Source organism: Podarcis muralis, chromosome 7 (assembly GCF_964188315.1).
Source record: "Podarcis muralis chromosome 7, rPodMur119.hap1.1, whole genome shotgun sequence".
NCBI classification, from domain to species: Eukaryota; Metazoa; Chordata; class Lepidosauria; order Squamata; family Lacertidae; genus Podarcis; species Podarcis muralis.
The window spans coordinates 8179069-8203632 of record NC_135661.1 but is presented as its reverse complement, the minus strand read 5'-3'; the positions used below and the strand labels follow the sequence as shown (position 1 = coordinate 8203632).

The 24564-nt window shown below is 48.0% G+C and overlaps 1 long non-coding RNA gene across 2 annotated transcripts; it reads right to left on the bottom strand.

Moving 5' to 3' along the window:
* Positions 1 to 868: 868 nt before the first annotated feature.
* LOC144328367 (uncharacterized) lies at positions 869 to 24564 on the bottom strand. Of its 2 annotated transcripts, XR_013393553.1 has the most exons (8): positions 23199 to 24564; positions 18914 to 19032; positions 8313 to 8431; positions 8090 to 8199; positions 7557 to 7699; positions 7289 to 7403; positions 7117 to 7174; positions 869 to 1928 (listed from the first exon to the last, which is right to left on the bottom strand). It is a non-coding gene; the product is annotated as an uncharacterized LOC144328367 (long non-coding RNA). The 2 variants fall into 2 exon arrangements; XR_013393552.1 differs by lacking the exons at positions 18914 to 19032; positions 23199 to 24564 and having other exon boundaries at positions 8313 to 10947.

Genomic DNA, 24564 nt, shown 5'->3' with positions numbered 1-24564 from the left:
GGAAATGTAATGAGACTGAAGGTACTTTCTATCACCTTTGGTGGACCTGCCCGAAGATTAAAGCCTACTGGGAAATGATCTATAATGAAATTAAAAAGGTCCTTAAATGGACATTTTCTAAAAAACCAGAGGCTTTTCTCCTGGGCATGGTGGGCCAATTGGTGCCAAGGAAGGACAGAATTTTTTTCATGTATGCTACCACAGCAGCAAGAATTCTTCTAGCAAAGTATTGGAAGACGCAGCAGCTACCCACTCTGGAAGAATGGCAAGCGAAGGTGATTGACTATATGGGAATGGCAGAGATGACCGGCAGAATCCGTGACCAGGGGAGTGAGACAGTGGAAGAAGATTGGAAGAAATTTAAAATATATCTTAAAAATTGTTGTAACATTGAGGAATGCTGAGATGTTATGGTGTTAAGAAACAGAGAATTGCAGCTGTAAATCATAAATTTAAGGAAATTATAATGAAGATGAGTCAATTAATTAAATGGAGGGTTGCTGTGAAAAGGTAAAAATAAGGATGCAGAAAAAGGGAGGTATGGGGAAGTCCGGGAAGTAAGGTGAAGGAAAATAAGTTTATGAAATTATACATGTTTATTTGTTTGTATGTTTTGTTCTGTTTTATTGTTTGTTTTTATTACATGTTTGGAAAATTAATAAAAATTATTTAAAAAAAAAAAAGGAAGAATGAAGAAACCCCGACTAAAGAACTATGGCAAGAGAAACTGATGGACTATGCGGAATTGGCGAAATTGACATATAAACTACGTGGTAAGGAGAACTGTGACTTTAAAGAAGAATGGGAACCTTTTACAAAGTATTTAAAGAAACAACAAAATGAACTGGACTCCTTGGCAGGCTTTGTTTTTTTTTTTAAATATAATTTTTATTATTTTCCAAAACAAACAAAAAAAATACAGTTATGCCAAATTTTCACAGATTTTCACAAATTTGTAACTTTTTAGACTTCCTTCGGGTTCTCTGACAATCATCCATATTTACTTCTCAGTTTACGCATTTCTCTATTTATATTGCCATTCAACTTCCCTCCCACACCTGTTTGTGTTTTTAACAATATATCTCTGTTTTCACAGTGCTTCTTGGAACCCCACCAGTGTTGTTTGCACATCACATGTTCTTTTCCCCCAGTCCTCAATGAACTTTTGGTCTTGAAGATATCTAATTTTTCCGGCTAATCTATCCAACTCTGCATACTCAGTCAGCTTCATTCTCCAGTCTTCTATTGTCGGTAACTCCTCTTGTTTCCATTTCCTTGGCAGGCTTTGAATAAACATTCACAAACTTTTTATTGATAACACTCAGATAGATAAATTAAGGATCTGTACAGTTTTGTAACATGCAGAAAATAACACAGGTTGATAAACCAGAGAGAGGCGCTGAGGGAAGTCTGGGGGGGAGAGGAGGGTGGGTTATGTTTTTTTGGGGGGGGGCAGGGAAAAAACAGAGGGGGGAAATTTAAGGATGATACTTTTTTTGATAAAATGTGATGCTGAAATAATTAATAAAAAATAATTAAAAAAAGAATGGTTTAAACATACAACAAATAATGCGGGCAGCAATTTTTAAATGAAACAATTAAAGTCAAGTTCAGAATTTAGCCCCCACCCCCCCTCGGATGAATTGATTTAAAGAAAAAAATAAAACGAGTTTCTTGTTGAGGTAGCCGCCGTTCAAAATCTTGCCTAATCCCAGATTTACCCATAGTACTGTACATAATAAATCTGTGTCCAAATGTTTATGTGAAATAAAATGTTCAACCAAATGTGCCTCCATAATGGCATTTCATATGTGGGAACGATGTTCTCCAATGGAGACTGGAAACGCCCAGAGGTTGAAGGGAAAAGGACTCCACTGGCCCCTTTCTAGCACACTTTTCACCTGAGGAATTCCTGGTCATAGTGGAACCTGTTAGGATATTTCCGTTCCACCTTAAGAGAGAGCAGGCTTGTGAGTCACAGAGTCTGCGTATTTCCTGTTGAGGATGTTTATGTTTGCTGTTTCCTTTCGATTTCAGTCGGTCGGAGACACTGACACAGAACGGTCATGTTTTCCTTTGTTCTGTTCAACGCTAAATAAAGTCTGTAAATTATGCTCTTCTTGCGGTGCAAGCTTTCTGGCTGAGTTTTCTGCTGATAAGGAACAGTGTGCACAAGCCTGGAATGTGGCAATCTATTTCTGAGGCTTCGTGTCGCTAACTGCTGGATCTGCCTGGCTACGGGAGATCGATGGATGTCCGGCAGCCGGCTTGGGGCCATGATGGACTATATCTCCCTGGCAGTTTCCCAACAACAAGGTTTCGGGCCCAGATTCACAGCACCTACAGGAGAGTAAAGCTGCAACAGACTGCGTTTGAGAGGTATGTGAAAAGCGAAAGCAGCGAGAGCGGAGGCTTTTCTGTTTACCTCAACAAGGAGCCTTTGAACTCCGGCAAGGCTTAATTGGCCTGGGAGCCAAGCCAGGGAGTTCGTGATTAATGGGCTGCCGAGATAATAAGTCTTTGAAGGCATAAAGACTTGGGCTCACGTAAAGACCTGAGATGGATCTTTTACAATCCTCAGAAGTAGCTCCGTGTCCACCGAAGTTACATGGGCAGAATTATGAAACCTGGGCAAAATGGTGTGAGAGTTTGCTGCGTCAGTTTAGGGTGTGGCATACCGTGAGTGAGGCCCCCCCAGTTCCTCTGACAGAGAGATGGAAAGCCGATGATTCGAAGGCGATTGACGTAATAGTCTTATCCGTATCTCTTGAGGAAATTAAGACGCTGGCTGGCAACACCACTGCACGTGGAATGTGGTATGCTTTGATGAAAGCTCACAACTCAGTTGTCCCAGCCCAGAGTTTGACTGCATCGGAGGTCCAAGCTGTTTCCCAGAATGCGAGTGTATGCAGGGATGCTGAGGGCACCGGTTGCAAGCTGCAGGGGGAGCTGACCGTCACGTCATCCCAGGCAGCATTCCAGCCTCCAGAGGGAGCCAAGGAGTCGGCAGCTGAGAGCTCTGTTTCTCGTGAGAACCAAGGTCATCGCCTTTGCAGAGGCCGGAAAGGCAAAGGTAAACAGGCGTCTGCAGATGGCCAGGAGCGAAGGGAGGGTGAAGAGCTCGCGCCAGGGAAAAACAAAGCTTTGTTAGCTGGCACTGCTTCACCAAAGGCTAAAGGCACGTCTGCTGACCAGAAGCAGGGGGGCAAGCTGCAAAAGCCCACGCCAGTGGAAGACAAAGCTATGTTTGCTGGCACAGCTTCACCAAAGGCTAAAGGCACGTCTGCTGACCAGAAGCAGGGGGGCAAGCTGCAAAAGCCCACGCCAGTGGAAGACAAGGTTATGTCTGCTGGCACAGCTTCACCAAAGGCTAAAGGCACGTCTGCTGGCCAGGAGCAGCAGGGGGGCAAGCTGCAAAAGCCCAAGCAAGTGGAAAACAAGGGTTTGCTTGCTGTGAAGGCTGCTCCAATAGCCAAAGGCAGCTTTGTTGTTGATTCGGGCTGTACCCGCCACATCTCAAAGGATCGGCACCTCTTTATCTCCTTCAAGCCTCAGGAAGGTGAGATCCACCTGGCTGATGGAAGGACGTTGCAAATTGCAGGAGAAGGGACTGTGAAACTTGCAAGTTTGCATACAACCATCAGTAATGTTCTGTATGTTCCTGGAGCTGCAAGCAATTTGTTGAGCGTCCCGCAGCTTACTGGACGTGGTTTTCAGATTTCCTTCAAGAGGAGCGTCTGTGTCATCAGTAAAGGCAAAGAGGACTATTTGCATGCAAAGTTTATGGATGGTTTGTTCCATATAACTTATGAGGACACTGCTGTTGTATCTAATGCTGATTCTTGTTGTGTTGCACAAACTAACAAAGTTCTTCATGCAGGTTGCATTCATGAAGCGCATCGAAGGTTTGGTCACCTCTCTTGGAAGGCACTGGCCAAGATGCCAGAGGTGGTTGAGGGTTTGAACATCAAACCCTGTAAATTTCACATGAAATGTGTATCTTGTGCAGAGAACAAGGTGAAGGTTGCTCCAAAAGGCAAGGAGTCTAGCAGGCAGGCTTCCAAACCCTACCAGCTAGTGCATGTGGACCTGGTTGGGCCACTTACGCCCTCTTTAGGAGGAGCAAGGTTCTTCATGATTCTAATTGATTCTTTTTCTAGGTACATTCATGTGTTTATGCTCGAACAGAAATCGCAAGCATTTCCGAAGTTTAAGGCATTCTGTGCTTGGTTGGAGAATGCTCACGGTAAACGTATTTCCTGTCTTTTTACCGATCGGGGCGGGGAATTCACTTCTCAGCAGTTTGAAGCTTTCCTGACTGAGAAGGGAATCCAACATGACATGTCAACCCCCAGATCGCCATGGATGAATGGGCTTGCGGAGAGAGCAAATCAGACATTGCTGCAAGGAATGAAAACCTTGTTGCATGATGCCAATCTCCCTGATAAGTTTTGGGGGGAGGCTTTGGGGAATCTGGTTTACTCCGTTAATCGCAGATTGTCATCACCCATTGGTTGTACCCCCTATGAGAAGATGTTTGGCAAGAAACTCAACACCAAACACATGAGAATTTTTGGTTCTGACATGTGGGTACGCACCCCACAAACCAACAAGCTTGGGAAGCGTGGGGCACATGGTTTGTTCATGGGGTACGAAAAAGGTGCATACAGGGTATGGATGACTGACTCTAAATCCATAAAGTTCACAAGGAGTGTTGAGTACAATCCTAAGTGGGGGGAAAATGTGGGAATTTTCCAGAGTTACCCAGAGGAGGATGAAGGTGATGTCAAGCAAGCAGCTAAAGCTGAGGAAGCTGCTGAGGATGATGATGATGAGGATGATGATGATGATGATGATGATGATGATCAGAGTTCGGATTCCAGTTCATTGGGCGGCGCTGCTGCTGATGTCAGTGAGAGTGATGACACAGCAGACTACAAGAGTGCAAAGGCCTCAGTCAGACCATCTGATGCGTCTGACAATGAACTGGAAGAACCACTGTTCACCATTGGTCATTTTTCTCCTAAGAAAGAGGAGATGAGTCCAGAAGACTTGCGTCTAGTACGTAGGTCTGAAAGGGCGACCAAAGGCAGACCTCCAAAGAGATTTGCTGATGAGTTTGCTAAGACTGCAACTGCTGTTCTTAGTAGCTCAGAGAAGGTGTGGGAACCTTCAAGCTTCAAAGAGGTTCAGGAGTTAACCTCTAAAGATGCTGAGCCTTGGCTTAATGCCATGAAGGCTGAAGTTGATTCCTTGAACAGGAACCAAACTTGGGAGCTGGTACCGGTAGTCCCAGGTATGAGACTGGTTGGCAGCAAATGGGTCTTCAAGGCCAAGACAGACCAGAATGGCAAGGTTGTCAGACACAAAGCCAGATTGGTTGCCAGAGGTTTTTCACAGGTACCAGGACAGGATTATCATGAGACCTACTCACCCACAGTCAAATATGAGAGCATTCGGCTGATGCTCAAGATTGCTGCGGAGGAGAAACTGCATGTTTCTCATCATGACATTAATACAGCTTTTTTGTACGGGATTTTGAACGAGGAGCTGTTTATGCTTCCACCTGACGGGATGCAGATACAGAAGGGAATGGTCTGTAAACTGCGGAAATCCTTATATGGTCTCAAGCAGAGTGCTAGGTGTTGGAACACAAAACTCACTGAAACGTTGCTTTCTCTAGGTTTTCACCAGGGCAAAGCTGATCCATGTGTGTTTGTCAAGGAGGAGGGGCAAAACAAACTGTATTGTTTATGTTTTGTTGATGATCTTCTGATGTTTTGGAAGAATCAGGCTTTCTATCAAAGCACCCTAGCTCAGCTGAAGGAGCACTTTGACATGAAGGATCTTGGTGAGGTATCCAACTATCTTTCTCTGCAGGTGGAGAAGGACCAAGCAGGTAATTTTCTGGTACACCAAACACAGAAAATTGCTGATGTATTAACCAGGTTGAATTTGGTTGATGCAAACCCAGCAGACACACCGATGGTGACAGGTTACCAGGTAAACAGTACTGCTGAAGCGTTTTCTGACACAACGCTGTACAGATGCGTTCTAGGCAAGCTGAATTTCATTGCCAGATGTTCAAGACCTGACATAGCTGTAAGCTGTAATCTGCTTAGCAGACATGCCAACAATCCTACGGTTCAGGATTGGAAAGCTCTGAAGCGCATAGCCCGCTATTTGAAAGGGACTATGCACTACAGGCTGAGGTTCACCAGTCAGAAGACTGGAGGTCTTGAAATCTTTGCAGATGCAAGTTTTGGAAGTGACACCACAGATGGTACAAGCACTTCTGGAGTATGCTACATGTACAACCACTGCCTGTTTGACTGGTTGTGCAAGAAGCAGACAACAGTGAGCCTAAGTTCCTGTGAAGCAGAACTCAATGCTCTGTCATTTTCACTCATGGATTGTGAATGGTTGATGCAACTGTTTAAGGACATCGGGGTTTCTGTGAAATGTCCTATACAAGTGTATCAAGACAATAGATCATGTTTGGCTTTGCTGAACTCCGAGAGTTGCAAGCAAAGAACCAAGTACTTGCAGATTAAGCTACATCGTGCAAGAGAGTGTATTCAGAAAGGACTGATTCAGGTGTCCTACATGCCAGGAAATGAAATTCCTGCTGATCTGTTGTCTAAGGTTGTTAACAGAGAACAACATAAGGTTTATGTACAAAGGTTGCAATTGAGTGAACCACAGGTACTACAGGTTACACGGAAAGGGGGAGGATGTTATGATATTTCCGTTCCACCTTAAGAGAGAGCAGGCTTGTGAGTCACAGAGTCTGCGTATTTCCTGTTGAGGATGTTTATGTTTGCTGTTTCCTTTCGATTTCAGTCGGTCGGAGACACTGACACAGAACGGTCATGTTTTCCTTTGTTCTGTTCAACGCTAAATAAAGTCTGTAAATTATGCTCTTCTTGCGGTGCAAGCTTTCTGGCTGAGTTTTCTGCTGATAAGGAACAGTGTGCACAAGCCTGGAATGTGGCAATCTATTTCTGAGGCTTCGTGTCGCTAACTGCTGGATCTGCCTGGCTACGGGAGATCGATGGATGTCCGGCAGCCGGCTTGGGGCCATGATGGACTATATCTCCCTGGCAGTTTCCCAACCATCCCCAGGAGAGCGATCAGCAGCTGTGGGAAGTTGCAACAGGCTGGTGAGATGTTGCTGGAAGAGAGAGGGGTGCAAGTCACTTTCTCTGCTTTCCTGCAGAATACAGGAACCCCTCGATATTACCCTGGGAAGAAGGAAGCCAGGAAGCAGGTGGTAGTCGGTCCTTACCACTTGGGTGGCAGATTCCGCCAAGGGGCTTTGGTAAAGCTGCTCGGCCATGAGATGGAGCAGTTGTTCTGGGTCGGCCGATGCTAAACCCTCCTTCCACACTCTCTCACAGTCTCTGTGAGTGCAAAAACAAGAGCAATGGTCAGATTCAAGTCTTCTGCTTGCTGCCATGCTCCAGAGAGAGGAAATGGCAGCAAGGGCTTTCTGAGCAAGCCCTGCAGCTTGCCAACCTCCCCCTTAGCCCAGTAGAACCTGGAGGGCTCCATACCCGAAGGGAAACTGGAGGAGATATTGCACCACTTGGTCCAGGTGGTGGTGCGCCAAGATGGAGAAAGCGAAGACGGCCACGTTCCTGCCTTGCACTGTAGGCCCCTGACTGATCCTATAGAAGGCCTCCAGCAGCACCTCCACCTGTCAGAGAAAAGGAGGGGGTTGCTTGGAGTCCAAGGAAGCGGGGCTGTCTCCATCCCTCATTGAAAGAGGGACCCTTGACCTGTGCCACCACAGCCTCTTCCTTCCAAGGTACCACTCAGGGTCCTGGGGAGTATTGGACCCAGGCAGCTCCAGGGCACCAGTTCCCCTCTCCATTGTGGGCCAAGAGAAGAAGCTTGCCAGTCTGCTCCCAGAAGGAGGAGGGTTCCCCATCCCTGAACCCATGTTTCTCAGGACCCTTGGCTGACATTGCGGCTGAGCTTCTTGTCCTGACATTGCCAGGCCCCTCTCAACTAACATGTGTCCTGGCCACCCAATGGCATGAGGTGGCCTCCCCTACACCAAGCAGAGAATCTTCTTCTCTCCTACCTTTCCAGATGCCTTGCCTCCACTTTTGTGCTGCCAAACTGCTTGATGAATTCTTGCAGTGAATTCATGGCCTCCAAGAGCTGCTCCGCAGGGAGAAAGGCGCCAAAGACCTGAAGCGAGAGAGGAAGGTCAGAGATGCCCACAGGGCAGGGCTGGGGAGCAGAAAGCCCAGGTGCTGCCTCCGCAGAACCCAGAACATGTGGCTTGAGAGACAGCGACTTACCCTGGCAAGAGAGGAACAATTATTCACGAACAGTTCAGGAACCGGTCCTCCGGTGGATTTGAGGACCGTCTCAGCTCTGGTGATAAGTGTTTAGTTCCTTGACATTCGTGCCAGCGTCTCTGCAAAGGAAAGCCAAAGGGTTAGCTCGGGTCTTGCTCACCCCACCCCATGCTGGGATGCCCTGGAGAGCAGCTCTTCACTGGCCTCTGTCCCAACAAGGATCTGAATCCTGCAGCCCGGCTGAAGCTGGTAAACCCTCCACTAGGGAGTCTGGGGCTGGCGGGCTTTTGATACCCCTGCATGGTTTTTGAAAGCAGATTTGAAATATACTAATATGTAGATATTATTATTATTATTATTATTATTATTATTATTATTATTATTATAGATTTGAGGGCGGGGACTGGGAGAACATCTTTGCAAAATGGGGACCAGTGAGCATTTCAAAGCAAATTCATGTTTTTGTTTGGGTCAGGAAAGCCCAGATGAGGCAGGTTTGCATTAAAATGGAAAGAAACTAAAAAATTCTGTCCTGAATGTCATCAGAGACCCTATTTATTTATTTATTTATTTATTTATTTATTCGTTTGTTTATTCATTTAGAGCAATTGAACCCCTCCCCTGGTGCTGTGGGTAAAAGCCTCAGCGCCTAGGGCTTGCCGATCGAAAGGTCGGCGGTTCGAATCCCCGCGGCGGGGTGCGCTCCCGCTGCTCAGTCCCAGCGCCTGCCAACCTAGCAGTTCGAAAGCACCCCCGGGTGCAAGTAGATAAATAGGGACCGCTTACTGGCGGGAAGGTAAACGGCGTTTCCGTGTGCTGCGCTGGCTCGCCAGAGCAGCTTCGTCACGCTGGCCACGTGACCCGGAAGTGTCTCCGGACAGCGCTGGCCCCCGGCCTCTTGAGTGAGATGGGCGCACAACCCCAGAGTCTGTCAAGACTGGCCTGTACGGGCAGGGGTACCTTTACCTTTACCTTTTACCTCAGTGAAAAAGGCTATCAGAGAGGCTTACACGAAATAAAAAACAAGACACATTCCTTACTTGCAGACTTCTATTGTAATAAACAATCTGACAAACAGAAATGCAACACACAAGGGGACAAGGAGGGCAGAGGAAAAGACAACTCACAGGCTCAGGCCCCAGTGTCTAGAATGCTGTTCTCATCTCTCCCACTGAGGCAGCCTGATGAAATGGCTGCCGCCAGATGCCAGTTGGGGGAGAGGAGGCCTGAGGGAGCTGCCCTGTCTCAGCAGAGCCCATGGCGCTGTTTCTCATCCGTCCTTCCTCCAGGAGCAGAGCTCCGCCAGGGCCCCTGTCTCTCCCTCGCCTGCACCTGGGAGCAGCCCTTTCCTGTCATGGACTCTGTGGACAGGTGGGCAGCAGGGCTCCCTGCCTCAGCTCTGCGGAAAAACCAGCTCCACCCGGTACCCCCTTCTCCTCCACTGAGCCAGCCACTCACACTTTCTTTTCTTCTTCTGTTTTCCCCTTTCCCTTCCAAACTATAGTACAAAGATAACATCCAGCATGTATAAATAGAAATGAAGCCTCTCCCAGATTCACATGTACATGAATCAGAAGGAATCCGCTGTTTCAAATAATATTCAATCGACTGCAATATAGAACACTAAATTTTCCTTTTTGGCATTGCTTCTCCCCTCCCAAAAACCTGGGCAAAGCTCAACCCTTTCTTTGACTTTGGATAGCTCTTTGCCAAACTTGGTAATACCATTAATCTAGGTTCTAGAGTTAAGTCCCCTGGCCATGGCAACCTCCACTTACCTCCAGGAGTCGTTGGGACGCCATCTTCTAATGTAGTGACTGAGCGAAGGTCACTGCAGGCCACCTCTGCCAACCTCGAGATGCTGAGGAGACTGGAATCTCAGTTCAAACAGTCACAAGTTCCATTGTAGGCAACAGCCATTGAGAACATGGAATTCATGGCCACAGTGCCAAGGTTCTGGAAGACTTTGTGTGGCCTAGTGGTTAGAGTGCTAGACTCTCATCTGGGAGAGCAGTTTTCAAATCCCCCCTCAGCCCTGAGACTCAACTGCATGGCATTGGGCTAGTTACTCCCTCTCAGCCTAACCAGCCTCACAGGTTGTTTTGTGGAGAATATAGGGAGGAGGAGAAATATGCATGTCGTATTGAGCTCCTTAGGGATGCGGGTGGCGCTCTGGGTTAAACCACAGAGCCTAGGACTTGCCAATCAGAAGGTCGGCGGTTCGAATCCCCGTGACGGGGTGAGCTCCCGTTGCTCGGTCCCTGCTCCTGCCCACCTAGCAGTTCGAAAGCACGTCAAAGTGCAAGTAGATAAATAGGTACCGCTCTGGCGGGAAGGTAAACGGTGTTTCCGTGCACTACTCTGGTTCGCCAGAAGCGGCTTAGTCCTGCTGGCCACATGACCCGGAAGCTGTACGCCGGCTCCCTTGGCCAGTAAAGCGAGATGAGCGCCGCAACTCCAGAGTCGGCCACAACTGGACCTGATGGTCAGGGGTCCCTTTACCTTTATCTTTTATTGAGCTCCTTGGAAGAAAGGCAAGATATACCGTATTTTTCACCCTATAAGACGCACTTTTTCCCCTCCAAAAATGAAGGGGAAATGTGTGTGAATCCTATGGGGCGAATGCAGGCTTTCGCTGAAGCCTGGAGAGCGAGAGGGGTCGGTGCGCACCGACCCCTCTCGCTCTCCAGGCTTCAGGAAGCTATCCCCAAGCCTTGGGAGCCCGCGGGAGTTCCCACCGGGCTCCCTAGGCTTGCAGATAGCAGCCTGCACCCCGAAACCTTGGGGGGGGGGTTCTTTATCCCCCCCCAAAAAAACTAGGTGCGCCCTATAGGGCGAAAAATACGGTAAATGTCATAAACTGATCCACAAACTACCAGCTGTTAAAAGATGACCTATACCAGTATGTGCACAGGCAGTGGAAGGCGCCGTGGCGGGGGGAGCTGCTCCCCGCAAACCAAGCAAGTAAATAATAATACTTAAGTAAAAGTAGAAATTGAAGAAATATTTTGATAGATTTTTCTGAGACCTTGGGGTTGAAAGAAAGCAATTGAAAAAAACTGTTGTTGAGACACTTAATTCTGAATCTGCTAGACAGAGCCAGAGAGAGGATGGTGACAGTTGGGTTTCCTAGTCCAGCCCCTTCCAAAAAGTTGCCCAAAGCTCAACCCTTTCTTTGATCTTGGATAGCTCTTTGCCAAACTTGCTGACACCATTATTCTGTGTTCTAAAGTCCATTGGAAATGCCAACATTCACCTACTTCCAGGACTCTTTGGACGCCATATTCTAACCCAAGTAAGCAAACTCTGCAAACTTCTACATGTTCCCTGTGATTGTTTGGGGTTTTCCTTCTTCCTGTGCAATTACATGCAGCACGGGGACTAAGTGCATAGTCAACTTCTGTTGTGTGTGTCTGGCTTGTTAAGGTGCATTCTTTGTTTATCTGGGGGGGTCAATAAAAATTCATCTTTTAAGAATAAAATAAACTCTCTGAGCTCATACCCTTCCGCCTCGGGACAGTAAATGCCAACGAGGCAATGCAGTCTGCTTTCCCCTCCAGTTCATATTGTACACACACCCCTCTCTCTCTCTCTCTCTCTAAACAAAGGCTACAAGATGCAAACCTGATTCACAATAGGAGCTGCGGCTCTGAGGCTGATTGCTGCTGAAACAACGTTAGTGTTGTCCTCGTATTTACGGGACCGCCTCTCCTGGTCTGCCCCGCAGAGGACCTTAAGGTCCATGAATAACCATAGTTTAGAGGTCCCGGGCCCTAAGGAAGTCAGACTATCCTCCACCAGGGCCAGGGCCTTTTTAGTGATGGCTCCGACTTGGTGGAATGCCCTGTCCTATGAGACAAGGGCCCTTCAGGTTTAACTTCCTTCCACCAGGCCTGTAAGACAGACCTATTCCGCCTGGCCTTTAATTTGAATTCAGCCTTACCTTTTATTCATAGCTGTCAACTTTCAGATTTGAAAATAAGGGATCAGCAGCCTCACCTGTCCCGGGGAGAGTCTACAGGATATCTAACAATCCGGGATAGCAGTGGGAAGCAGCAGGAAACGGTGCTGGAATAAGGGAATTTCCCGCAAAAAAAGGGAAGGTTGACAGCTATGCTTTTATTTCCCTTCTCTTCCCTCCCCCTCCCCTTTTATGAAGATTACCCGCTCTGAGACCCCAAAGCTAATTCTCCCCTGGCCTCCTCGCTGGCCCAAGTAGGGCTAATTCAGCCAGCTAACCCTGGTGATTATCTAATGCTTATTAGATGGATTTCCCCTAAACTGATTTCTGAACTTTGAATTTTATTGTTATTCATGTTTTTATACTGCATTTTATGCTGCTTTTACAATTAAAGTGTTTTAAATTTGTTGTTAGCTGCCCTGAGCCCAGTTTTTGGTTGTTGTTTTTTCAAAAAAAAAATTATTATTTTTCCAGAAAAGTTTTTTTAAACAAACAAACAAACAAATCTCAACCGTATTTAAACCCATGTTACATTACTTCCTCGTATCCCCCTGTTTGAATTTCATTGTATATCATTTTAACGGTTTTCCAAACCCTGAGCCCAGTTTTTGAACCGGGAAGGGCGAGGTATAAATAAAAAATTATTATTATTATTATTATTATTATTATTATTATTATTATTATTAGTGCTCTGCCTGAGCCCTGCATGGAGCTGCCCAGGGTGTTGCTGAGTTCTGAAAACCTTGCCTTGCATTCATACAGGCTTTTCCCCGGCTTGCTCTTTTTGCCCAAGCCAGAGCGCTTAGCTCAGGTCAGAACCCCTGAACTGCTACAGCCAGAACACATCAAAACGCCAACATCAAGGGCAAAAGTTGCATGAGGGGAAATCCCTGGAGGATCCTCGAGTAAAGCTTGAAGCTCTAGCTGCCCTTACTTGGAAGGAAGCACCACTGAAATCAAAGGTGTGGACTTCCAAGCTTAGAGCTGAGTTTCACAAGTCCTTCCTCTGCCTAGGGTTATTTTGCCATTTCAAGGATCACAGTGGGCAAGTCCAGGTGGCACACAGCATATGCCTTTCCCAGGAGCTGCTGTCAGCTCCTGGGGCCTTGGGCTCCAGAGAGAATGCCATTTATACCCGCCCATCGTGTTTCTAATTTCTGGGATTTTAACTGCAGGGCCATGAGCTGTATTAAGGACACGGTTGATCCATCGCCAGTAAATCAAAAAAAGAAAAGGGGAATAAAACCAACCTCCCAGAGGTGCTTTGGAATAAATTATTTCCCCATGTCATGAGGGGAGATTCACTTGCCTGCCACATTTTAATGCACTACCAGATCGAGATAGATAAGGTGAACTTGCTGCATTAAAAAAGTTAAGAATGAGCACCTCCTGGCTGGCTTTAAAGTTCAAGCATGGTGCAGATCATAAATCGAACGGAATGGCAGCCTCCTGCTAAATGCCAGGCTGACGGAATGCAAATATACGCCTTTTCTCACCCACCATTAGGCTCAGGAAGCGGAAGAGCTGCTCCAGGGAAGCTCATAAAAGGTAAAGGTAAAGGTACCCCTGCCCGTACGGGCCAGTCTTGACAGACTCTAGGGTTGTGCGCCCATCTCACTCTATAGGCCGGGGGTCAGTGCTGTCCGAAGACACTTCCGGGTCACGTGGCCAGCGTGACAAGCTGCATCTGGTGAGCCAGCGCAGCACACGGAAACGCCGTTTACCTTCCCGCCAGTAAGCGGTCCCTATTTATCTACTTGCACCCGGGGGTGCTTTCGAACTGCTAGGTTGGCAGGCGCTGGGACCGAGCAACGGAAGCACACCCCGCCGCGGGGATTCGAACCGCCGACCTTTCGATCGGCAAGCCTTAGGCGCTGAGGCTTTTACCCACAGCGCCACCCGCGTCCCGCTAGGGAAGCTCATAGCAGAGGACAAAGGGCGTTTGCAGTGGGGAACATAGGGCTGGATGTTAGGGCCATAGCTGTCAAGTGTCCCTTATTTGGTGGGACAGTCCCTTATCCCAGCGCCATGTCCCGCTGCTGTCCCTTATTGATGAGGCTTCGTTTGGCTGCTGGCTGGGCTTTCTGCCTTTGGCTCAGAGGGGCTCAGAAGTTGAACATACCTGTGCCCGGAAAATCCCTTATTTTCGAGGCTGCTGGTCCCTTATTTTCAAATCTGTAAGTTGACAGCTATGGTTGGGGCTGAAGTCTGTGCTCTGCTAACCTCTAGGCTGCCTCTGAAGATGATTCGGAAACTTCAGCTGGTGCAGAATTCAGGGGCCAGGTTGCTCATCATGGCAAAGCAGTTTGAGCACATTACACTGATCCTGGCCTGACTGCACTGGGTGCCACTTAGTTTCTTGGCCCAATTCAAAGTGCTGGTGTTGACCTAAAAAGCCTTAAATGGCTCAGGGCCGCAATACCTCAAGGACTGCCCCTTCTCCATATGAACCAACCTCGACCCTGCGATCATCATCTGAGGCCCTTCTTTATGTGCTTCCTCAAGAAGTCTAGAGGGTGGCAACATAAGGGAGGTTTGTCTGGTGCCGTAGCAACAAAGCAAAGCAAAGCAAAGCATTTTGTACCCCGTCCATCTGACTGGGTTTCCCTAGCCACTCTGTGTAGCTTCCAACATTATATATCTTTAGGCGTGTTATGTACTGAGTTGAATAGGGTCCAGAATGCAGCAGTCTGATTGGTCCTAGAACAATAGGGTCCAGAATGCAGCAGTCTGATTGGTCCACAGGAGCCACCCAATCCAGCTCCAGGTGGAAGTGAATCCGCAACCTCAGTGGCTTACAGGTGAATCCCAGAATTAGCCAATCACGTGGGGCCCATTGTGTAAATAATGTATATAAAGCAGACATTCTGGGGAAAGTTCCATTTTCCTCCTCACCACTATGAGCATGAAATCCACTCTCAACTCCGAGTATATTTCAAGGTGCTAGGAGAAAACATTCCTATTCATCCAGGCCTTTGGCTGATTAATATTCTACAGCCTTTTAAACGTGACCGGGGGCAGGGAGGTTATTGTTGTTTTTGCTTTAACGATTTATTTGTGCTTTTAACTTGTATTTTTATTTTGTGAACCGCCCTGAGACCTTTTGATGAAGGGTGCTATATAAATCTAATAAATTATAAAAATATAAAAAAATAATCTCTCTGTTTAGCCCACCTCACAGGGTTAGGAGTTAAAATGGGAGCTGTTGTTCCTGTGCTAGGAAGGATGGGACAAGAACACCAGAAGCAGAGAGGGGGAACTATTGTCTCCATGTTCTGCTGGCTGGCACCTCTTGAAAGCTGGGATAGATAGATCTTTGACCTGATCTAGCAGGGCTCTTAAGTTCTTAACTTGGGCGCCAGAGATACAGGGGTACCTCACAAAGGCATCTATTTAACGTGTAACCTCAGCCATCTCAAGGACTTTGGAGAAGGCTTCCTCAACCTCGGCCCTCCAAATGTTTTGAGACTGTTGCAGGACACACACACCCCAATTATTCAGTTTATACAAACACCACACACACACACACACACTCACATGAGAGACACAACGTTTCTGTTATAAATTCATAGTAAATCAACCATACATTGGATTTACACCGGTCCATTTTTATTTTACTCCATGAAGGAAGGACTATCAAAGGGGAGTGGTTTGATTCAGGATGGCCATAATCCCTTAACCGTACCAGCACACACACAGGAGCCCTACCCAGTTGGCATGACAACCTTGATGGTCCCAGACAGAAGACAATCAAGGTCACAAAGGACTTGCATATGGGAGTGGATTCAACATGGACTGGAACAAAGGACAAGGATCAGATCTTCCATCTGGGGGCAGGAAACTGCCAGCTCCCCTTTGTCCTCTAGAAATGACCCATGGGGAGGGGGAGAGGAGGAACCAGCCAGGTGACAAGATACTCAGGTTACCTCCACAACTCCTCCCTCAACCCCTCCTTTTTGTGATGTGTCAATGATGTAGTCATTATGTAGTTCTAGGGGTGTAGTTTGGGGGATTAGTAACTAATAAAAGTTGGGGTCTTCTTTTGTTTCACCTGGTGGCAGGTGGGAGTCCTGTCGTGACAGTCTTCAATAAAGACCAAGCCTACTGGCTGCTGTTTTGCTCTGGTATTCCTGGCTGGTGTCCTTGTTTTTCTTGTCCAAGGGAGCCCTCGGATTTCTCCGTTAAGACTACAATTCCCATCATCCCTGACCGCTGGTCCTGCTAGCTAGGGATCATGGGGGTTGTAGGCCAAAAACATCTATAGAGGGCTGAGGTTGAGGAAGCCTGCTTTGGAGCATCAATATTTAGATCTGTAATATTTAAGATCTCCCAGTGAAGCGTCGCAAAACTCCAATTCAACAGTTTCAAACAGAAAGCAATGATAACGTCCATCTGACTCTCAGGCCAGGTATTGTGATGCAGACAGTAAGCAGGTGGAATGATAAGGCAAGCTGGTGGTCCTCAACTTATAAAGGAGGGCTGCAGATCTAGGATATTTATCTATTAAGCCGTGGTTTCAGATTGGCTCTCCAGTGTTACCTGATTTGCCCAGGCCAGAAGGATTCTGGGATACTGTGGCAATGGGCAGGCTCAAACTGTTTGCCATTCCCTCCTTCAGCCACTTGGTGGCGCACGGAGTTACAGGGCTCTGAATCCTGCAGCATCTGACAAAACAGTAGAATCCCCATCTCCCTAAAGATGGAGGAGGAAGCAGGAAGGGATGCCCAATTGCTCCAGCTCCTATATAGATGATTACAAGCCAATCCTTGCCTCCCACAATCCAGTTCGTTCTTTTCTTCTCCCCCTACTAGCAAGACGCATCAGGAGATTATCACAGCTCTTGTGCAATAGAGACAGTACAGTGGTAGCTTGGTTCTCAAACTTAATCTGTTCCGGAAGTCCGTTCCAAAACCAAAGCGTTTCCAAACCAAGGCGCGTTTTCCCATAGAAAGTAATGCAAAACAGATCAATCCATTCCAGACTTTTAAAAACAACCCCTAAAACAGCAATTTAACATGAATTTTACTATCTAATGAGACCATTTAACTATAAGCAATAATCAATGTACAGTGGTACCCCGCAAGACGAATGCCTCGCAAGACGGAAAACCCGCAAGACGAAAGGGTTTTCTGTTTTGGAGGCGCTTCGCAAGACGAATTTCCCTATGGGCTTGCATCGCAAGACGAAAGCCCATAGGGAAATGCTGGCGGGGAGCAAAGACTTTCGCCCACAGCCGGCCTTCAGAAGAGGACCTCTTCTGAAGGCCGGCGGGGGGCAAAAGTCTTTGCTCCCCCCCGCCTGCCTTCCCCCCGCCTGCCCCGGGCGATCTTAAAATGCTGGCGGGCGGGAGCGAAGCGTTCGCTGCCGACCCCCAGCATTTTAAAATCTCCCCGTGTCCCGGGAAGGTTTTAAAATGCTGGGGGTCGGGAGCGCTTCGCTCCCGACCCTCAGCATTTTAAAACGCTGTTCCGAAGGGGGGGGGTGGGGACACCTGCCCCAGCCGCCCCACTTCGGAAAGCTGTTCCGAAGCGGGGAGGGAGGGCGGGGACATCTGCCCCAGCCGCCCCACTTCGGAAAGCTGTTCCGAAGTGGGGAGGGGGGGCGGGGACATCTGCCCCAGCCGCCCCACTTCGGAAAGCTGTTCCGAAGCGGGGAGGGGGGGCGGGGACACCTGCCCCAGCCGCCCCACTTCGGAAAGCTGTTCCGAAGCGGGGAGGGGGGGTGGGGACACCTGCCCCAGCCGCCCCACTTCGGAAAGCTGTTCCGAAGCGGGGAGGGGGGGCGGGGACATCTGCCCCAGCCGCCCCACTTCGGAAAGCTGTTCCGAAGCGGGGAGGGGGGGCGGGGACATCTGCCCCAGCCGCCCCACTTCGGAAAGCTGTTCCGAAGCGGGGAGGGGGGGCGGGGACACCTGCCCCAGCCGCCTCACTTCGGAAAGCTGTTCCGAAGTGGGGAGGGGGGGCGGGGACACCTGCCCCAGCCGCCCCACTTCGGAAAGCTGTTCCGAAGCGGGGAGGGGGGGCGGGGACATCTGCCCCAGCCGCCCCACTTCGGAAAGCTGTTCCGAAGCGGGGAGGGGGGGCGGGGACATCTGCCCCAGCCGCCCCACTTCGGAAAGCTGTTCCGAAGCGGGGAGGGGGGGCGGGGACATCTGCCCCAGCCGCCCCACTTCGGAAAGCTGTTCCGAAGCGGGGAGGGGGGGCGGGGACACCTGCCCCAGCCGCCCCACTTCGGAAAGCTGTTCCGAAGCGGGGCGGGGGCGGGAACACCTTCTGAAGGCGGGTGGGGGGCGAAAGTCTTTGTCCCCCCTGCCTGCCTTCCCAGGGGCTTTTAAATCGCCTTGGAGAGCGGAGAAGTCCTCCGCTGTCCCGGGGTTTTTTAAAATGCTGGGGGTGGGAAGAAAAGCCCTTGTTCCCCCCCCCCCCCAGCCTTCAGAAGAGGCTGAAGGCGGTCTCCCTAGGAACGCATTAATTGATTTTCAATGCATTCCTATGGGAAACCGTGCATCGCAAGACGAAAAAACCGCAAGACGAAGAGACTTGCGGAACGAATTAATTTCGTCTTGCGAGGCACCACTGTATTGTACTATAAATAGGACAGTATTGTAGATGATAAAAACTAAAAAAAAAAATTTCCTTACCTGCACTGATGATAGTCATTGTTTTGATAGGGGATTTTTATCCATTTCCGCAGTCACACAATCAATCAGTAGCTGAACTGGGTTCCACACAGTCACAAAAACAAATTAACTGAAGAGGCCTCAAAAACAAAATAATAATATTATTATTATAATTTATTATTTATTATTTATACTCCGCCCAGCTGGCTGGGTTTCCCCCAGCCATTCTGGGCAGTTTCCAACAAAAGATTAAAAATACTTTAAAACCTGAGTCATTAAAAACTTCCCTAAACAGAGCTGCCTTCAGATGTCTTCTAAACATCAGATAGTTGTTTATTTCTTTGACATCTGGTGGGAGGGCGTTCCACAGGGCGGGTGCCACTGCCGAGAAGGCCCTCTGCCTGGTTCCCTGTAACTTCGCTTCTTGCAGTGAGGGAACCGCCAGAAGGCCCTCGGAGCTGGACCTCAGTGTCTGGGTTGAACAATGGGGGTGGAAAAACGCAAAATAAATAGCAAAAACAAAAACACCAAATACAGTGGTACCTTGGTTCTCGAACCTAATCTGTTCCAGAAGTCCGTTTGACTTCCGAAATGTTCAAAAACCAAGGCACAGCTTCTGATTAGTGCAGGCGCCCCAGAAACAATAGCCGACAGCCGCAATGGGTGTTTGACTTCTGGAAAGCATTCAAAAACCATTTGTACATGCAGAATGTAGGCACCCTATATATAGGTAAAGGTAAAGGGACCCCTGACCATTAGGTCCAGTCGTGGCCGACTCTGGAGTTGCGGCGCTCATCTCGCTTTATTGGCCGAGGGAGCCGGCGTAGAGCTTCTGGGTCATGTGGCCAGCATGACGAAGCCGCTTCTGGCGAACCAGAGCAGCGCACGGAAACGCCGTTTACCTTCCCGCCGGAGTGGTACCTATTTATCTACTTGCATTTTGACGTGCTTTCAAACTGCTAGGTTGGCAGGAGCTGGGACCGAGCAACGGGAGCTCACCCTGTCGCAGGAATTCGAACCGCTGGCCTTCTGATCGGCAAGTCCTAGGCTCTGTGGTTTAACCCATAGCGCCACCCGCATCCCCTTAACAATATTATTCTCCTTTAAATCTGTGCAATCTTATGCAAATCTGATGCAAATTAACTTCCCTCTACCCCTCTTCTGGCTTCTCTACATTGCTCCTACTTAAGCGTGATTACTATATATGTGTCTATAATTCCTTAATAAATCTTTGTATTGTACTTTAGACATACATTCCTTATTATATTACAGCATTACATCTTGTGGTCTAACCAAATGTTTACAATAAATGTTATGAGTTTTATTTCAGTCCTATGAGTGTCTTTATTTATGTACAGTTTTCTCTAAGTAGACCATAAATTTGGACCATTATTTTTGGAATTTCTCATCACCTGGTGTTTATCTGGTTAACATTTTATGGCTTTTTAAATGTGTTTGTGGGAATGGGAGGGATTATTATTATTATTATCATTATTATGTATTTTGTATTCTCATTTTGTATTTTTCTGTTGTGAACTGCCCTGGTATTTCTGGGTGAATGGCAGCATGCAATTTTAATAATAATAATAATAATAATAATAATAATAATAATAATAATAATAATAATTCCGGTGCTTAAAAACCTCCAATGAAGGAGATTCCACCACCTTTCAGAGAGTCCATTCCACTGTCAAACACAGGAGTCAGCAACCTGTGGCCCATGGGCCTTAAGCATGGGCCTTAAGCAGCCCGCGGGGGTCGTTTAAACAGCCCACGAGCCGCCCCCAAACCCAGCCACCCACTTGGCAAGTCCCCGCGCACTGCGGTGCCGGAAATCGCGTCTGAACAGACACAGACGCCGGAAATTGCGTCTGCAGAGACACAATCCAGCCCACAGAGAAATCTCTGTGGGAGTGAACCAGCCCAAGCGAGATAAACCTTGCCAGCCCCTGGTCAAACAGCTCTTGCTATCAGAAGGTTATTCCATTGGCTCGAATCCTACCCTCCAGAGCGGGAGAAAACAAGCTTACTCCATCTTCCACGTGACAGCCCTGGAGATGATTTGAAGATGGCTATCACATCTCCGCTCAGTCTCCTCTTTCCAGACTAAACATACCAAACCAACTATAACAAGTGCCACAGAATAAGCCATCCACATATGTCCTTTAGCGTGGCAACACCGGCACTTTGGAACTCCCTGCCTATTGATTATCAAGTGGGTACCTCCCTGCATTCTTTTTGATGCCATCTAAAAACGTTGTTTAGGCAAACCCGTCCAGGTGCTTAGGAAGTTGATGTGAGTTTTTAGTTTGCTTAAGTCTATTGTTGGGAACTGCAAAACTTTTTGTAAGTTTTAAATGGTGCATGCTCTAGTTATCTCCCGCTTGGACTACTGCAATGCGCTCTACGTGGGGCTACCTTTGAAGGTGACCGGGAAACTACAACTAATCCAGAATGCAGCAGCTAGACTGGTGACTGGGATCAACCGCCGAGACCATATAACACCGGTCTTGAAAGACCTACATTGGCTCCCAGTATGTTTCAGAGCACAATTCAAAGTGTTGGTGTTGACCTTTAAAGCCCTAAACGGCCTCGGTCCAGTATACCTGAAGGAGCGTCTCCACCCCCCATTGTTCTGCCCAGACGCTGAGGTCCAGCGCCAAGGGCCTTCTGGCGGTTCCCTCATTGCAAGAAGCAAAGCTACAGGGAACCAGGCAGAGGGCCTTCTCGGTGGTGGTGCCCGCCCTGTGGAACGCCCTCCCACCAGATGTCAAAGAGATAAACTACCTGACATTCAGAAGACATCTTAAGGCAGCCCTGTTCAGGGAAGTTTTTAATGTATGACATATTAGTGTATTTTGGGTCTTCGTGGAAGCCGCCCAGAGTGGCTGGGGGAACCCAGCCAGATGGGCAGGGTACAAATAATAAAATTATTATTATTATTATTATTATTATTATTATTATTATTATTATTATTATTATTATTATTATTAAATGATTGCTGCGAATCTTTTAGAGGTTGTTTCATTGTTTGGGTTTTTTTGTAAACCGCTTTGAGATTTATTTATTTAAAAAAAAAATGGTATAGATTGTATGAGATCAATCAATATAAATAAATAAATAAATGATGGGGAAACGCTTCAATTCCTTAATGAGAGCCATCCTGGATCTGACCAAAGTCCATCAAGTCCAGCCTCCTGCTCCTTGGAGTGTCCATACCAATGGAGTCATTCTGAGGTCTGGACAGCAGGAAAGAAATCTTAGGTTTGCAGCTGCGACAGGTAGAGGAGCCACAATGTCAGGAGAACATCAGGATCCTGCCGGATCCTGCCAATGGTGGCCCAGCTAGTCCCGTATCCTGTTCTCAAAGTGGCCAACCGGATGCCCCACAGGAAAACCCATAGCTAGGTCCTGTATTGCATCTAAATCCACCAAGTTCAATTTCTAACTTCTGGGCACAGAGGACCAGAAAGCACCTACCTACATCTTGCAAAGTGAGCTGAGTTCCAATTTGATGCTAACTATGGGCATGAATAGTGATGTATGGAAGTGAGAGCTGGACCATAAAGAAGGCTGATCGCCGAAGAATTGATGCTTTTGAATTATGGTGCTGGAGGAGACTCTTGAGAGTCCCATGGACTGCAAGAAGATCAAACCTCTCCATTCTGAAGGAAATCAGCCCTGAGTGCTCACTGGAAGGACAGATCGTGAAGCTGAGGCTCCAGTACTTTGGCCACCTCATGAGAAGAGAAGACTCCCTGGAGAAGACCCTGATGCTGGGAAAGATGGAGGGCACAAGGAGAAGGGGGCGGCAGAGGACGAGATGGTTGGATAGTGTTCTCGAAGCTACAAACATGAGTTTGACCAAACTGCAGGAGGCCGTGGAAGACAGGAGTGCCTGGCGTGCTCTGGTCCATGGGGTCACAAAGAGGCGGACACGACTAAACGACTAAACAACAACATGGGCATGAAAACCCCCTGCTATTTTTATCTCCCCAACAGGCTACTATTAATCTGTCGTCAGTGTTTGGGATTTCTCTCTCTCCCCCCCCCCCCCCCGCTTTTATATAGGATATATAAAGTCTCTATAAACTCAGCAGCATGATTTATGACCCGCCACCAAGGGACAACAGGAAAGTAATTCAGCAATGTCGCTTTGGGTTGCCTTCTTAACTCAGGTCCTTAGGATTAATGTCTCCCCTGTCCACCACCACATGCTGAGGGATCTTTTACTAGGCTACAGGTGAGTCCAAAAAAGCAAAAGGGGCCAAACCCACCAGATTCCCCATGGGGAGATTTTGCTCACCTGCTTTTAGGAGATCATTTATCCATTCAAGATTCCATGCAGGTGGATCTTCCCTGGGGTGGATATCCTCACGTAAGATGTGTGCCTTCTCCAAGCTGCCTGTGGTCGTTCACAGGCCGCCGTGTCTCTCTTTTCTAATTTGTGGCGCTTATATCCACAGAGGCTGAGGAATAGGCCCCGCTTCCGTTCCTCTGATACTGCTGTCAGCTCGTTGGCTTGGAGGTAGCAGTCGAACCGAGCGAGGTAGGAGTCCCATGATTCAGAGGCTGGCGCAAACGGCGGTAGAGGCACAAGTGAAGCCATGTTTCCGATGCCGGAGAGAAGGGCGATGGATGGAACACAGTGCTCTAGCCAGAACGGTCAGCTCTGAATTGGTTCTGTCCAGTGATTTCGCTCAGTGATTTCGCTCTGTGATTCAGCTCAGTTCAGAGGATGGCCGCATCTGGCTGTGCTCTGATGTCCACCGATCCCATCCTCGTCGCCAATGTTGAATAGTGGGTAGACATGGCAGACGACACAGCGATTTCTCCAAAGCAGCTCTTTATTTTGTAAGCTGGAACAGAAACTGAACAGCAAACAGCTCAGCCGGACTGCTTTTATAGGCAGCCAGCTGTCAACATTGTAGCAACAACAACCCAGGGTTTCCCGCCTAAAATAACTGACGTGGACCTGAGTGAAAACTATCTACAGTATCCCCCTGCTGGCCCAGGGTGAGAACTTCAGTGCATAACACTTGGCATCTCAGAGTAGTCCCAAAGCGGTTTCCAATCTAATCAATAAAACAAAATCATAGAATTGTAGATTTGGATAGAACCCCAAGGTGCATCTAGTCCCATCTCCTGCAAAACAGGAATCCAATTCAAGAACCCCTTGCAAATGGCCACCCAACCTCTGTGTATAAAAAACCTCCAAAGAAGGTGTTATGTTCTGAAGTTCTCACCCTGGGCCAGCAGGGAGATACTGTAGATAGTTTTCACTCAGGTCCACGTCAGTTATTTTAGGCGGGAAACCCTGGGTTGTTGTTGCTACAATGTTGACAGCTGGCTGCCTACCATCACAAAAGAATGGCCAGCCTGCCCAGATAAAGCAGTCAGTTACCATTAACAGATATCCTGGCCAACAGGATTTCTGCTGTAGCCCACCTCCTGTGATGAATTTCTGCTGTGGACCTGCCCCCTTCTGTGATGTATATATGATGTTTCGGGGGGGGGGGTGTCTTGAGCTACAGGGTGGGCAATTTCAAAAGTCCATATAAGGGCTTGCACCCCATTGTTCTGGGTTCCTCCTCCCTCCTGCGTGTGGTGAGTGGGGACCCTGTTGCAACAGTTGGGTAAAGATCAGGCTTACTAGCTGCTTTCCTTCTCAA